Raw genomic sequence first — 14120 nt, forward strand, 5'->3', positions numbered from 1 at the left:
TCAATCAATTCAAAAAATTCATTCCCAAATGCTAGGCTTCACTCTATTCACACTAACTCTGTTCAACGCCCAATCAATCACAAAAAAAATTCACCTTCTCAATGACCACCTGACGGACAAAAACCCTGACATTTGCGCCATTACTGAAACATGGCTGAAACCTACAGACACAGTTTTACTAAACCAGCTCCCCAACCACCTTTACGACATACATTCAATCCCCAGAATCAAAAAAAGGGGTGGAGGTCTCCTGCTAGCTACTAAAAAGGGACTAGGACTCTCACTGCAACTATCCACCAAAATAAGTAACATAGAACTTGCCCTATTCAATTCGGACCATCTCCAAATCGCTTTGGTTTACTCACCACCAGGAACCTTAGACACAGATCCCTCACCATTAATTGAATTTACAGCTAAACATTTCAAGCAGGACAAACCAGCTATCTTGATGGGAGATTTCAACCTCCATGTAAACATCTCCCGTCTATCCCATAACTGTGACATCTTACTTACAGCCCTCAATCACTTAGGCTTCAGCCAGATCGTCAAAGGACCCACACACAAAGCGGGACACACACTAGACCTGATTTTTATCAACGATGGTCTATCCTCGGCCACTACCCCAACTTGCGTCCCTGTCCCATGGTCAGACCATCACATCATCTCTGCCAAACTTCAAACCAATGACCAGCCTCGTCCTATCTACCCGGCAACCACAATACAATACAGGAAACCTTGCCCCACAGCCCTACTTAGCAAACTGCTCACCAAAGAGCTTGACCGACTGGATCTCACTGATGCTCCCTCAGCTATTAACTCTTGGCTCAAGATAACAAGTGAGGTCGCAGACCTATCCTGCCCCACCATCACTAAATCCTTGAAACCACCTTAAGCTAATAGGCATCCGTGGTACACTCCGGAACTTAAAATCATCAAACAAGAACTTCGGAAAAAAGAAATCAGATGGTGCAAGTCTCCTTCCTCCGTCACAACGTTAAACTACAAAGCCCACCTCAACACATATAGGATGGCCATCCTTAAAGACAAAAAAGACTTTTTTGCAAAAAAAATTCACAACTTCTCATTCGACCCCAAAGCCTTATTCTCATTTGTAACATCTCTTACAAAACCTTCGTCACCGATCATCCCTGACGAGCAAGCATCCAACAAAGCTATGGAATTAGCCATCTACTTCGATAAGAAGATAACCAACCTCCCAGGGCCGGTGCAAGGGTATTAGGCGCCCTAGGCAAAACGTCAGCTATGCCGCCCCCCCCCACCCCTGCCTCCACACACAATTAACTTACATTGTGCATTAATGAAAATAACGAAGTCTGTATTTATAACAGAACACTTATTTGACATTTTTATGCCATGTAAACCATTGAGATGATTTGTCTTATCGACGGTATAGAAACTTTTATAAATAAATAAATAAAATAAACATAAACCAAAGCTATACTTGTTGCTCAAACAAAAAAAGCAGACACATCACATAATATTAAATAATTAAACTGGCAGTCAATCAAGAAAAATAAACTTAAAAAGCCATCTTTACTTACCCCCTCCAGCAGCTCTCTTACTCCTCTTCCATGCAGGCTGTATTACACACCAGAAGCAGCAGTAGTGGCTAAGCTCTATACTCATGGTCCTCTTCCTTAGTGCCCATGTCTCTCACACACACACCATATCAGTCATGCCCCCATGACCAGTTTCTGTCTCTCACACACCAATCATCTCCCAAACAGTCTTTGACACACACACCAGTCACCTTCCTGAACAGTTTCTCTCATGCCATACACACACAGGCTTCCCACTCCCGTGTTCCACTTACATATATGGGCTTCTCACTCTCATAATCACTTTCTCTTTCTCACACACACTCACCAGTCTCTCACTCTCATGCTTGTTCTCTCCACATGCACAGGCTTCTCATTCCCATAATCACTTTCTTTCTCTCACACACATACACAAACACAAACACCAGTCACCTGATCTCTCTCATGCATACACACACACAGGCTTCCCACTCCCATGTTCTCTTTCAGATATACAGGCTTCTCACTCCCATGCTGTATCTCACACACTCCCAGCTTTCTCACTCCCATGCTCACTCTTCACATGCACAGGCTTCTCATTCCCATAATCACTTTCTTTCTCTCTCTCACATACACACAAACACACACCAGTCACCTGTTCTGTCTTACATATACAGACTTCTCCCTCCCATGCTGTGTCTCACACACACCCAGGTTCTCACTCCCATGCTCACTCTCTTCACATGCACAGACTTCTCATTCCCATAATCACTTTTTCTCTGTTACACACACACACACACACACACACACACACACACACACACACACACACACACATACACCAGTCTCTCTCTCATTTCCATGCTCTCTCTCCAGGTGCACAGGCTTCTCATTCCCTGAATCACATTCTCTCTCTCTCACATTCACATACACACCAGTCACACTGTCACCTTACCAACCAGTCTCTCTCTCCTACATGCACACACACACACAGGCTTCCCACTCCCATGCTCTCTCTCACATAATCAGGCTTCTCACTCCAATGCTTTCTTTCACATACATCCCCACAACACCAGGCTTCTTACTCCCATGCTTTCTCACATACCCAGAGCTCTCACTTCCATGCTTTTTCTCTCTTTCACACACACACACACACATCAGTCACATCCCTGACTGTCTCACACATCAGTTATCTCCTTGAGCAGTCACTTTCATTGTCTCTCACAAATACACATACATCAGCTCTCTGACCAGTTTCTCTCAATCACACACACATGCTCTAGATCAGGGGTCGGAAACCTTTTTGGCTGAGAGAGCCATGAACGCCACATATTTTAAAATGTAATTCCATGAGAGCCATACTAACTACAACCCCCCACCCTCCTGACTCCCCCAAGACCTGCCAAATTAATTTACTACAACCCTTCATCCTCCTAACCCCCCCCCCCCAAGACCTGCCAAAAGTCCCTGGTGGTCCAGCGGGGGTCCGGGAGCGATCTCCTGGACTTGGGCTGTCGGCTGCCAGTAGTCAAAATGGCGCCGATGGCCCTTTGCCCTCACTATGTCACTGGGGTCGACCAATGGCGGTGGTAGCCCCTGTGACATAGTAAGGGCAAAGGGCCGTCGACGCCATTTTGACTACTGGCAGCCGACAGCCCAAGTCCAGGAGATAGCTCCTGGACCGCTCCTGGACCCCCGCTGGACCACCAGGGACTTTTGGCAGGTCTTAGGGGGGTCAGGAGGGTGGGGGTTGAAGTAAATTAATTTTGGAGGTCTTGGGGGGGTGTCAGGAGGGTGGGGGATTTTGTTAGATTTTTACTTTTTTATTAAAGATTTGTCTGCGAGCCAGATGCAGCCATCAAAAGAGCCATATCTGGCTCCCGAGCCATAGGTTCCTGACCCCTGCTCTAGATCAAATACATTCTCTCACTTACACACAGGCTCTCAATCACACACACATTCTCTCACTTACACACAGGCTCTCAATCACACACACATTCTCTCACTTACACACAGGCTCTCAATCACACACAGGCAGGCTGGCTGCTTCTCTCTCTTTCTCTCACTCACTTCCTCCCCCCCCAGCACAAATGGTAGCTGCAGCAGCCTCCTCCTCCAGCCCCCGCAGGCCAAAAAGGAAGAATCCCATCGGCCGCGGGAGGCTCATGCTGCTGTCTGCTTTCCTGATTACCGGCTGCTTCAATTGCTCGGGGGCCGATGCTGCTGTCGCCGCTATTTTTTTCATGCGGCACCGCTCTTTCTCCTTCCCGCGCATCACTTCCTGTTCCGGGTCAGGGGGGGGCGGGAGGAAGAAAAGGGCAGCCGCGGATGCCACAGCTTTTTTTTTTTTTTTTTGCACTGCTGCCGTTCCCGCTGGGCTTGAACGTGTTGATAGCCCGGCGGCAATGGCAGCAGGGAAGAAAGAGCAGCGGGAGAGACCGGGAGCGCGCGAACCGCTGGGGGAGGTCAGATGGGTCTTTTGGGGCGGGCTGCCGGCAGCGGCTTCGGGGGGGGGCGGCGGCTTCTTAATGCAGCTCTTTTCATTTTACTGGGGCAGCGGCTGAGCGTGGCTCTCTTAATTTTACCGGGGCAGTGCCGCCCCCGGGAAGCTGGCGCCCTAGGCGACCGCCTAGTTCGCCTAGTGCTTCCGCCGGCCCTGCAACCTCCTTAAGCCTATAGCTACATTACAGCCGACAGCACTGCTTTCTAGCTCTTCAACACCCACCAAGAAGTTCAACTTAACATCTTTCGAGACCCCATCATCAATGGAAATGGAAATCATACTTAAAAAGCTCAAACCTTCCTCTCATCCTTTGGACGCAATACCCTCAAATCTTCTACTCTCTATTCCAAACACCATCTCCAAAGCGTTAGCAGACATCATTAACTGCTCTCTAACCAAAGGAAAGGTTCCAGATCAACTTAAAATAGCTATCTTAAAACCCTTACTAAAAAAACCTAACCTTTCGACGGCTGACCCTGCAAACTTCCGTCCAATCGCTAACCTCCCCTTGATCTCAAGAGTGATGGAAAGATTCGTAAACAAACAACTGTCTGAGTACCTGGAAGAGAACAACATACTCTCCCCTTTCCAGTTCGGATTCAGGAAATTGCAAAATACGGAAGCTTTACTATCATCGTTATCCGACACCATACTTCTCAATCTTGAAAGAAAACAACCTTACCTTCTTGCCCTTCTCGACCTATCCGCCGCATTTGACACGGTTAATCATTCCATCCTACTGGAACGGCTATCTGATATAGGAATCCAAGGAGAAGCACATAGCTGGTTCCAATCATTCCTGGAGAACAGATTCTACAAGGTCAGGATCAATAACAAAGAATCACTCCCAATCAAATCAAACCGAGGAGTCCCGCAAGGATCATCCCTCTCCCCCACACTTTTTAACATTTATCTGCTACCACTCTGCCATCTACTCTCCAGCCTCAAACTAAAGCATTACATTTTCGCGGACGACGTACAAATTCTTCTTCCTATTACTGAATCCCTGCAAAAAACCTGGGCACACTGGAACAATTGCTTACAGTCTATCAATATTCTACTTTCCAGCTTGAACCTTATCCTCAATTCAAATAAAACTGAAATCCTCATCATCTCGCCTGACGAAAACCACACTCTCATCAACTCCCAAAGCGCATCCCAATTTACAAAATCTTCCATTAACCACTCCACCTCCGTCAGAGACCTGGGGGTGCAACTCGACAATCTATTCAACTTAAAATCCTTCGTCCTCAACACTACTAAAGAATGTTTTTTCAAATTTCAAGTGCTCAAAAATCTGAAACCCCTCCTGCATTTCAGCGACTTCCGGTTAGTAGTAGAGATGTGAATCGTGTGATCGATCGTCTTAACGATCGATTTCGGCTGGGAGGGGGAGAGAATCGGATCGTCGCAGTTTGGGTTTTTTAAATATCGTGTAAATCGTGTAAATCGAAAACCGGCACACTAAAACATCCCTAAAACCCACCCCGACCCTTTAAAATAAATCCCCCACCCTCCCGAACCCCCCCCAAAATGCCTTAAATTACCTGGGGTCCAGTAGGGGGGAGGGGGAGGGGAAGGGGGAGGGCGGGAAAACCAGCACACTAAAACAACCCTAAAACCCACCCCAACCCTTTAAAATAAATCCCCCACCCTCCCGAACCCCCACAAAATGCCTTAAATTACCTGGGGTCCAGAGGAAGGGTCCCGGTGTGATCTTTTACTCTCGGACCTCCGTTGCGTTGTAGAAATGGCGCCGGCGCTACCTTTGCCTTGTCATATGACAGGTCAAAGGTAGCGCCGGCGCCATTTTATTTTTTGTCCCCTGACGTCAGGAGTGTAGGAGATCGCTCCCGGACCCCCGCTGGACCCCCAGGGACTTTTGGCCAGCTTGGGGGGGCCTCCTGATCCCCACAAGACTTGCCAAAAGTCCAGCAGGGGTCCGGGAATGACTTCCTGCACGCGAATCGTTTTTCCGTACGGAAAATGGCGCCGGCCAATATTTTTTGTGGTCACAATCAGCAGGGTGCCTGTGGAAGAGCCCTTTGTTTCTCTTGAACACTGGCTTTGCTTTGTAGCTTGCTTCAGGCGTGTATGTGCTCTCTGGATCAGTACAGCTTGGGTTCAGAATGTCTTCTCCAGATCTGCAATCTTCATGGGCCCATATTCTCTTGGCATAGTAGCACAGGTCTGGCACAATACTGTAGTTCAGGGTCAGACTTGGGTGTATGCAGCGGGAACACTCAAGCCTCTGGGAGAAACACTTGTGAAGTAGAAAAAGATTGCCTGAAAGGAATAGTTTATTTGGGAATCTGGGATGGAAAGTAAACATGGTTGCATGGCTGTATTTTAGGGCTTCTGCTGGTGTGACCAGACTCAAAGGCAGAGATGAAGGGCAACAGACTCAGATTGACTAATACAGGTTACTGGCTATCTAGGTAACACTTACAGCCTCTCACCTTTCTGAGAAGAGTCAAGTGACACAGGAAGGGAATGTTAACCCCTTGCTGTATGGTTTGGAGGATGGCCTTTTGTTATTGGTCTTCTAACAACTCTTTGGTTAAACATGGAATAAGTAATGAAAACTGTGATGTTGGCTGAATAATTCCAATGTGCAGTACTATGTTTTATGGATTATTTTTGACCTTGAATTTTTCAAATATAGAGTGGTTCCATAAGTGTCTATGTATAGATCTCTATCTATCTATCTATCTTTCTATCTATCTATCTATTTGGGAATTTATGTGTTGTAAGAAATACAAGTACAACAGATATAAGTATTTTTAACCTCCATCTTTCTTCCTTGTACACTGTAGAATTTGATTACAGCCAATCTCAGAATATCAGCAATGCATTTGATATGCTCCTGTGCCGACTAATCCAGCAAACAAGATATTTTTATAAAGTTCAATGAAAAGAAGACTTTTATGCTCTTGATGTAAATGCAAGTGAAAGCAACATAACTGACACTCCATTATACAATAGCTTCCAAAATGTTTTGTGTTTATTTAAAATATAAATGCTTTGATGTCAACCTTGCTATTAGTAGCCTTTAAGTTCTTTCTGGAAGCCTCTTTTCTTGTCCTCTGCCTTGTGCTACATTGTGAAGAAAGGAACATCTTGTTTTTTAATGAAAGCATCTGTCCCATATCAAAAACATAAATGATGTCCATTGTATTCAGTAAAAGACTTTCAACAAATATTGCAGATTGCTTTTCTATTCTTAGTCAGTGCTGTCAGTCTAATAGATTACATGCAACAACCTTGAATCAGAAGCCAGTGTCAGTTTTGGTTGTTGCTTTGGAATTAATTATTGAGTTTTCCTTATTGCTTGATTTTAAAAAAAATTATATCTTTATTTTACATCTAAATAAGTTGCAGTAGGCAAGCTTCTGAAGTACATGTTTTTTATTATTCTTAATATTCCGCCTGTTAAACATTCATCATTATGCTGCATTTATTATAGAATATTAAAATGCAGCACTATACAGTATACCTTTATGAGAAACAAAATATCCCTGTTTCAAGTACCAAATACATAAAAGCTCTCTGGTTGGAGTGTTTAAATTCTGCTTGTCCACACCTGTTTGTCCACTTCTGCTACTTACTTACTGTTTCTCTTGCTCTTTCTGTGATGTGAAGTTGTAAAATAATGTGCATGCAGAAATACTTGTTTTGTAAATTTTATAAGTGTAAATGTACAAAATTTATAAATATTTGAAGGGTTCCATTTTCGTACTTTTATCTCTATGCATAAATACTAAATGGGGGAAAAAGTTTTTGAAAAAAGGCAGCCCTCAATGTTCGACTCACTTGCTTCCTGTATCCCAAAGAAGCAGAGCTCCAGACTTGGCTTACTGTGGGGCTAATTTAATAAACTGCATTAAAATGTTGCATTAATGTGCCATTTTAATGCAGGTTATTCTCCACAGGATTTATTAAACCGTGGTACCTGAGATCCTGGGAGCAGAAGGATGATATTTGCGGTGGCATCATGTGTGCGTTCCCTGCCCCCTTGGGCCATGATCCTTAAAGGGGCAGCTAGTCCTGAGTTTCTATCCCTCCAGTACCAAACATCCAAGAAAACCTCACTGCTTCTGCCCTCTCTAGACCCCTAAAATAGAGAATATGCTGTTAACCCCATTCCTGGCACAAAACCCACACCCACCCAACACCTAGAAAAAGAGGCAACTGCAGATTTCCTGTGTGGGAAAAGAGGAGACTCAGGTCAGTAGGTACCATTTTTGAATGTTGGCAACAGCAGGGTTGCAGCAGTTTGTCCTTGCTTGTGTCCTATGGACTTGAGGCTACCTTTGAATAAGAAGGAGGTCTAGGTAGGTAGGCGGAGCCTCTTGTTTAGAAGTCAGGTAAAGGGTGGGGTTTGTGTCTGGGGAGGGCTGTCAGAGCTACCGGCATATTTTTTGCTGGAGGGGTAAGGGTTATGCCAAGCTGGGCAGATCTTTCCTTTGGGGGTTATTTAATGTCAGGCTTGATAGGAGCTTAGGGCTAGCTGTCCTTTTAAGGAGCATTTGGGGGTGGAGGGAGAAAGCAATGGTAGGTATACTTAATTTTCCCAATTTAACTCAGATTTGGTGGGGAATTAGTAATTTTAATATTAATGAGTGGTTTTGCATGTATTTGCATGTGATGCAAGTCAATATTTTTTTTCTTGCATTGTGCAAGGAATTTTTTGTGATTTTGATAACACTTATGCCAGTGTTAGCAATAACATGCATTAACATGGTTTTAATGTGTTACACAAACACTGAATTTAGTGCATGTTGCTGCATTATCACAGCTATTATCCCAACTTAGATGCCAATATTCAAAAACGTTTAGAATGGCTAGCTTATCAAATTTAAGTTATGCTGGATATTCAGTAGGATTAAAGTCCCATTGAATATCCCCAAATAAAGGTATCCAGCTACCTTTTGCAAGATAACTTTCAAACCCAACTGGCTATCTTTGAATACTGCTGATTGGGCTTAAAGTTATCTGGCTGCATATGGCTGGTAGGGGTGTGCATTCGGATTGACCGCATTAGTAAAACGCAACTCATATTTTTTTTTTACTTAAAAAATTGATTCGACATAAACGATCGGATTTCCCACATATCGAACATAGATATGTTCGATATGTGGGAAATCGCGATTGTTGAGCCAAAATAAAAATATAAACCCCCTCACCCTCCTTAATCCCCCCCCCCCCGACTTACCACAACTCCCTGGTGATGGAGCGAGGAGTGAGGACGCCATTTCTGCAATCCTTGGCGAGAAGCATGTGACGTCGGCGGCAGGAGGCCCCCCCAAGCTGGCCAAAAGTTCTTTTTGGGCCGAACGAGCCGTCCGGCGCGAACGAGCCGGGAATCACGTGACGCCGCGTCACTCGACGTGCCACCGACGTCACATGCTTCTCGCCAAGGATTGCAGAAATGACGTCCTCACTCCTCGCTCGATCACCAGGGAGTTGTGGTAAGTCTGGGGGGGGATTAAGGAGGGTGAGGGGGTTTAATTTTTTTTTTTGCACATATGTACATATACCCAACTCATTGGATTTTTTTTATGTCCATATTGGCCGCAAGTGGGACCCCCTTTCGGACATAAAAAATATGAACATAAAATTTTGCTCTGCACATCCCTAATGGCTGGATAATTTAAGGTTTTATTGGCTATTTTCAAAATAATATAGCTGGTTAAGTGGCACCAGTCTTTTAAAAAAATGAGGCACCCAGGACTATTTTCCCAATTCCCAGCTCTCCCCCCCCCTCTCAATGTAGAAAATATACACCCTGCCAGGCTGAGTCCCCCTCCCACCCCATCAGACTTCTCAAAGTCTGTTAAAAAAGAAAAGTTAGCTGAGTCGCTCTGTCAGAGCAACAGTGGAAGCTTCCAGGATTGCAGGGTACCACAATCCCGGCATAGAAAGGTGTATCTAAAGGAACTGGGCCGGTTGGAGGGTTAGGGTTGGGAGGGTTAGGGTGGGGAGAGTGAGGGGGTGGCATTGATTTTACTGGTTGTCTAACTGGAGAGGGGGAGGGAAACTTGACCCTTTTAGGGCATATTGTTTCTACATTGAATGGGGAGTTTGGTAATCGGGCTGATAGGCCCAGGCATCACTTGAGAGCCCTAGGTCTCCACTATTTCAAATTGTCCCCAGCTTGGGTCCTATGTTAGAAATTTCACTAGAGAGAGTGAATTTGCAGACTATCCCTGCGGGCACTTCCACTGAGGCTTGTCTGGATTGCTCAGTGGTTTCCCATAAAAGTCAGCCCTGTTTGTGAGTTGGTGTGGCATTCTGAATTGGTGTTTGGTATTTTGAGTTGTGGGTTTAGAGTTCTCCCCCTCTTTAGGCCCCACAAATGATACAGGGAAAGTGGCTTTTGTTTTTGAAGTTTGGAATGTGGAGTTGGAAGAGTAATGCAGTGGCTGATCCTTAGTTTAGTCTTCACAGTCTATTCCAAGGGAAGAGACTCTGCCCTGTGCCAATACCCCAGGGTCTGGAAGGGATTGTCTTGGAGAAGTGAAGAAGAGCTTGAAAGAAGTTTGAGAACAATTGTTTGGTTTTTTTTGAGAGCATTGCTTTTTGGATCCTATGCCTGCCAAAGAGGATTTTCTCCTCTACCTTGGGAGGTCATGAAGGTGCAGAAACTCCTTCTGCCCAGCTAAGAAGGGACAGCAGTGATCTGACAGAGAAGAAGAAATAAGTATTTTTTTAGAGAGTTTTGTCGCAATTGTTTTGGGAGGAATTCTTTTGACCAGCAGTTCCTGCCAACTGAGAAGGAGTTTTGGATTTTGACACTTTTTTGTACTTTCTCCATCAGAAGTCCTATGTTCCATCAGAGAAAGAGATAAGACGATCCCAACCCTAGCAGGAGCCCATTCTGTCATCCAGGAGTGTTAGGTCTTTTTCTAGTGTTTGCCACTTAAGGGACACTGACTCAACTGATAGAAAAGGCACCCTTGGACTGTTTATTTCTGAGAGAAGATAATTGGAGAACTTGTTGTGAATTGGATCAAGTATTTTTGGTTCTAGTAAATTTCTGTCAAGCATTTTCATTCAAGTTGAGAGGTACCATAAAGCAAGAACTTCCCAAGCGTGACAACTGCAGATCAAAGAAGTTTAAAGGAAATGAGATGCTGTGTGTGAATACCCACTCCCGTGAGCCTAAGGCCCCAGAGCTTTATTCTCCTCCCCACTGGAATGGATCCCAGCACCGTGAGGAAAGTGGATTGTGATTGTGGTGAGAAAATGGAGTTTGGTGAGAAAAGGGGCAGTGGGGACAACAGTGTACCCCCTGCATTCCAGGAGGTCTTCCAAGAAAGGGTTACATTAAAGATTAGTCCCTGTGGAGGGAAGACTGCCAAGCATCCTCTGCAAGGACATACCCTTGCCACCTACCCTTCTTGTAAGGCTGACTCTAATTTCTATCTGTGCAACATGGACACAGGAGTTTTGTTACTCAAAAGACCCCACAATGGGGACTGTCACATTACTGCTGTTACGGTCCAGGGCCGTGCCCCGGTCCCTCCACCTACCTCGGGGGCGGCCCGGGCCGTTTCGGGGCTTCCTCGGGCCTGCAGGCCCTCCAGCATGTCTCTCCCTCCTCGGGAGAGATGCCGACGGTCCGGCGCAGCTGGCCCCGCCCCCTGACGTGCGCGCGCGGGGAGGAGCTCCTCTTAAAGGGGCCAGCGCGGGAAAACCCTCTGTTCTGCTGTGGATGACGTCAGACGCCCTCAGGGTATAAGTACCCTGCATCTAGATCACTCCAGTGCCTTGCTACAAGGTTCCTGGTCTTCGGCCTGCTGTTGCTGCGTTCCTGGTTTGCTCTTCATCCCGCTTCTGCTCTGCCCTCCTTGCTGGATTGATTCTTCTGGACTCCGACCCCTGGACTGGCTTTGGACCGCTCTCTGGACTTCGACCTCTGGTTTGGCTTTGGACCGCTCTCTGGACACCGACCCCTGGACTGGCTGCGGACCGCTCTTTGGACTCAGACTCCTGGACCGACTTTTAGATTACCTACGACCTGCTGGAGGCGCCAGCTGTCTGGAACCCATGACCTGCAGGAGGCGCCTGCATCCGACCATCTTCCACCTTCAGGGAGTCGCCTAAGTCCCAGTGGCCGTGTCCCTACGGGCTCCTCCTGGGGGGACTTCGGCTTCCAGGGTGAATCTCCAAAAGTCCCAGTGGCTGGACTCCTAAGGGCTCCTCCCGGGGGAATGCCGGTCTCCAGGGTGAAGATTCTTCTATCACCAGGGTCCAACATCGTCAGTCCTCCCAGTGGGTACCGAGTCCTTGGTCACATAGGACTCCACCGTAGTCCAGTATCTCAGCTTGCTCTGAGCCTCCAAACCGCCTCCTGGTTGGGAACTTGCTGTGGACCCCTACAGCACTCCATCCTCTGTCCCAACCGGCTCAAGGGTCCACGAACACAACAACTGCCACTATACTGACCTCAAAAAAGGTGCAGGGTCTGCTTGGGACTCAGTTTGAGTAACTGAAGCAACCACATAAATTGCTTACTAGCCTTATTGAAATCCTAAAACAAGACCTGCAAAAACCAACTGCTCATAATATATGCAAAGCTAATAAACTTACACCTCAATGGACCAAATACATAGACACACTTCCAGTTCCTACCTCACAGAACATGCTCATTCCACATTCTTGATTTCCCAAATGGCTCTATATCAGTGTAAATGGTCAAATGTACTGTGACAAATACACTGTTTAGAAAAAGGTCCACTCGCAGTCGCAATCAGAAGATTAGCTCATGAAAAGGCTACCCATTCTATCTGATTGTTTAACCCATTAGAGCTCTCTGTGAACCACGTGAAAATAAATCGCTGTTCCAACCAACACAGTTTAAGGGAAATATTGCCCCCTCTACCAGAATATACTTGGTAAATCACGAAACATTTAAGGTCTTCTATCGAAAGTGACATTTGCAACCAATGATTAACTGAGGAAGCACCCTCCTTCTTTGACCAAATGCCGTTCTTATGCTCATTGATCCTAGTTTTAATCATTCTTTTTGTCTGTCCAATATACAAATAATTACATGGACCAACAATCACATCAATTACTCAGTAAACATAATGCATGGATGCAGACAGAACAACTTCCACAGGTGGTCTATCCACATTCTTTCTCTATTATTATACATTCCCGGTTACACTGAATGAGACGAGAACTCAAATGTATCCCTCTTTTTACAGCAAAAATAGGGTGCTAACTAAATGATGACAAAGACGATAGCATGAGCCAATAATTCAAAATAATGCTCTTAATAGTCGATGTCCTAGATGAATATGGCAAAGATTATACTATACGCATAAGGGGATCTGTACTTGTTTTCACTAATGAATTCTCTCTATTTGCACATAGAGCTCTTTTATAAGCTTTATTTTACCACAAATCACATATACCCTCTGGCTAGAAACCTATTTATGAGGCCCTGAGCCTACTTCTTATATTCGGCCACCAAGGAGCATAACCTCTGAAATCTCAAAAATTGGCCAATGGGAATATTTTCTCTCAAGGCACGAGGATGGAAACTCGTATTATGAAGTCTGATACACCATAGTAGTTATATTTCCTTCCTGTTTATATATGAAAATATCCAAAAATGAGAAAGTGAACCTATGTGGTTGGACTGCAAATATTAGGTAGGAAGCTACTGTGTCTATCCATCCACTGAATTGCTTCAATATCTCCTCACTCGCTGTCCAGTTTCAAAATAAATTATCTATATACCTTTTCCAGAAAATAATTTGTGAAAAGAAATCAGACATGTGTACTAAACTCTTCTCAAATTCAGCCACATATAAACAGGAAACCGTAGGGGCCATAGGGACAGCCTTTACTTTTTCCTAAGTAGAACAGGATTTACACTCACATGGCAGTGATGATCACTCACATCACTGATTCCTTTCCCAATCCATACTCATATGGGAGAAATGAATGGATATCACCAGAGGTCAACGAGTTGATATTGAATCCCAGGATAAAGTTTGTGGCCTAAGCTTGATTTTTTTTTTTTTCGTTTATATGCCATATGAAAGAGCATGCAATATTGCCCT

Source organism: Rhinatrema bivittatum, chromosome 3 (genome assembly GCF_901001135.1).
Source record: "Rhinatrema bivittatum chromosome 3, aRhiBiv1.1, whole genome shotgun sequence".
Taxonomy (NCBI): domain Eukaryota; kingdom Metazoa; phylum Chordata; class Amphibia; order Gymnophiona; family Rhinatrematidae; genus Rhinatrema; species Rhinatrema bivittatum.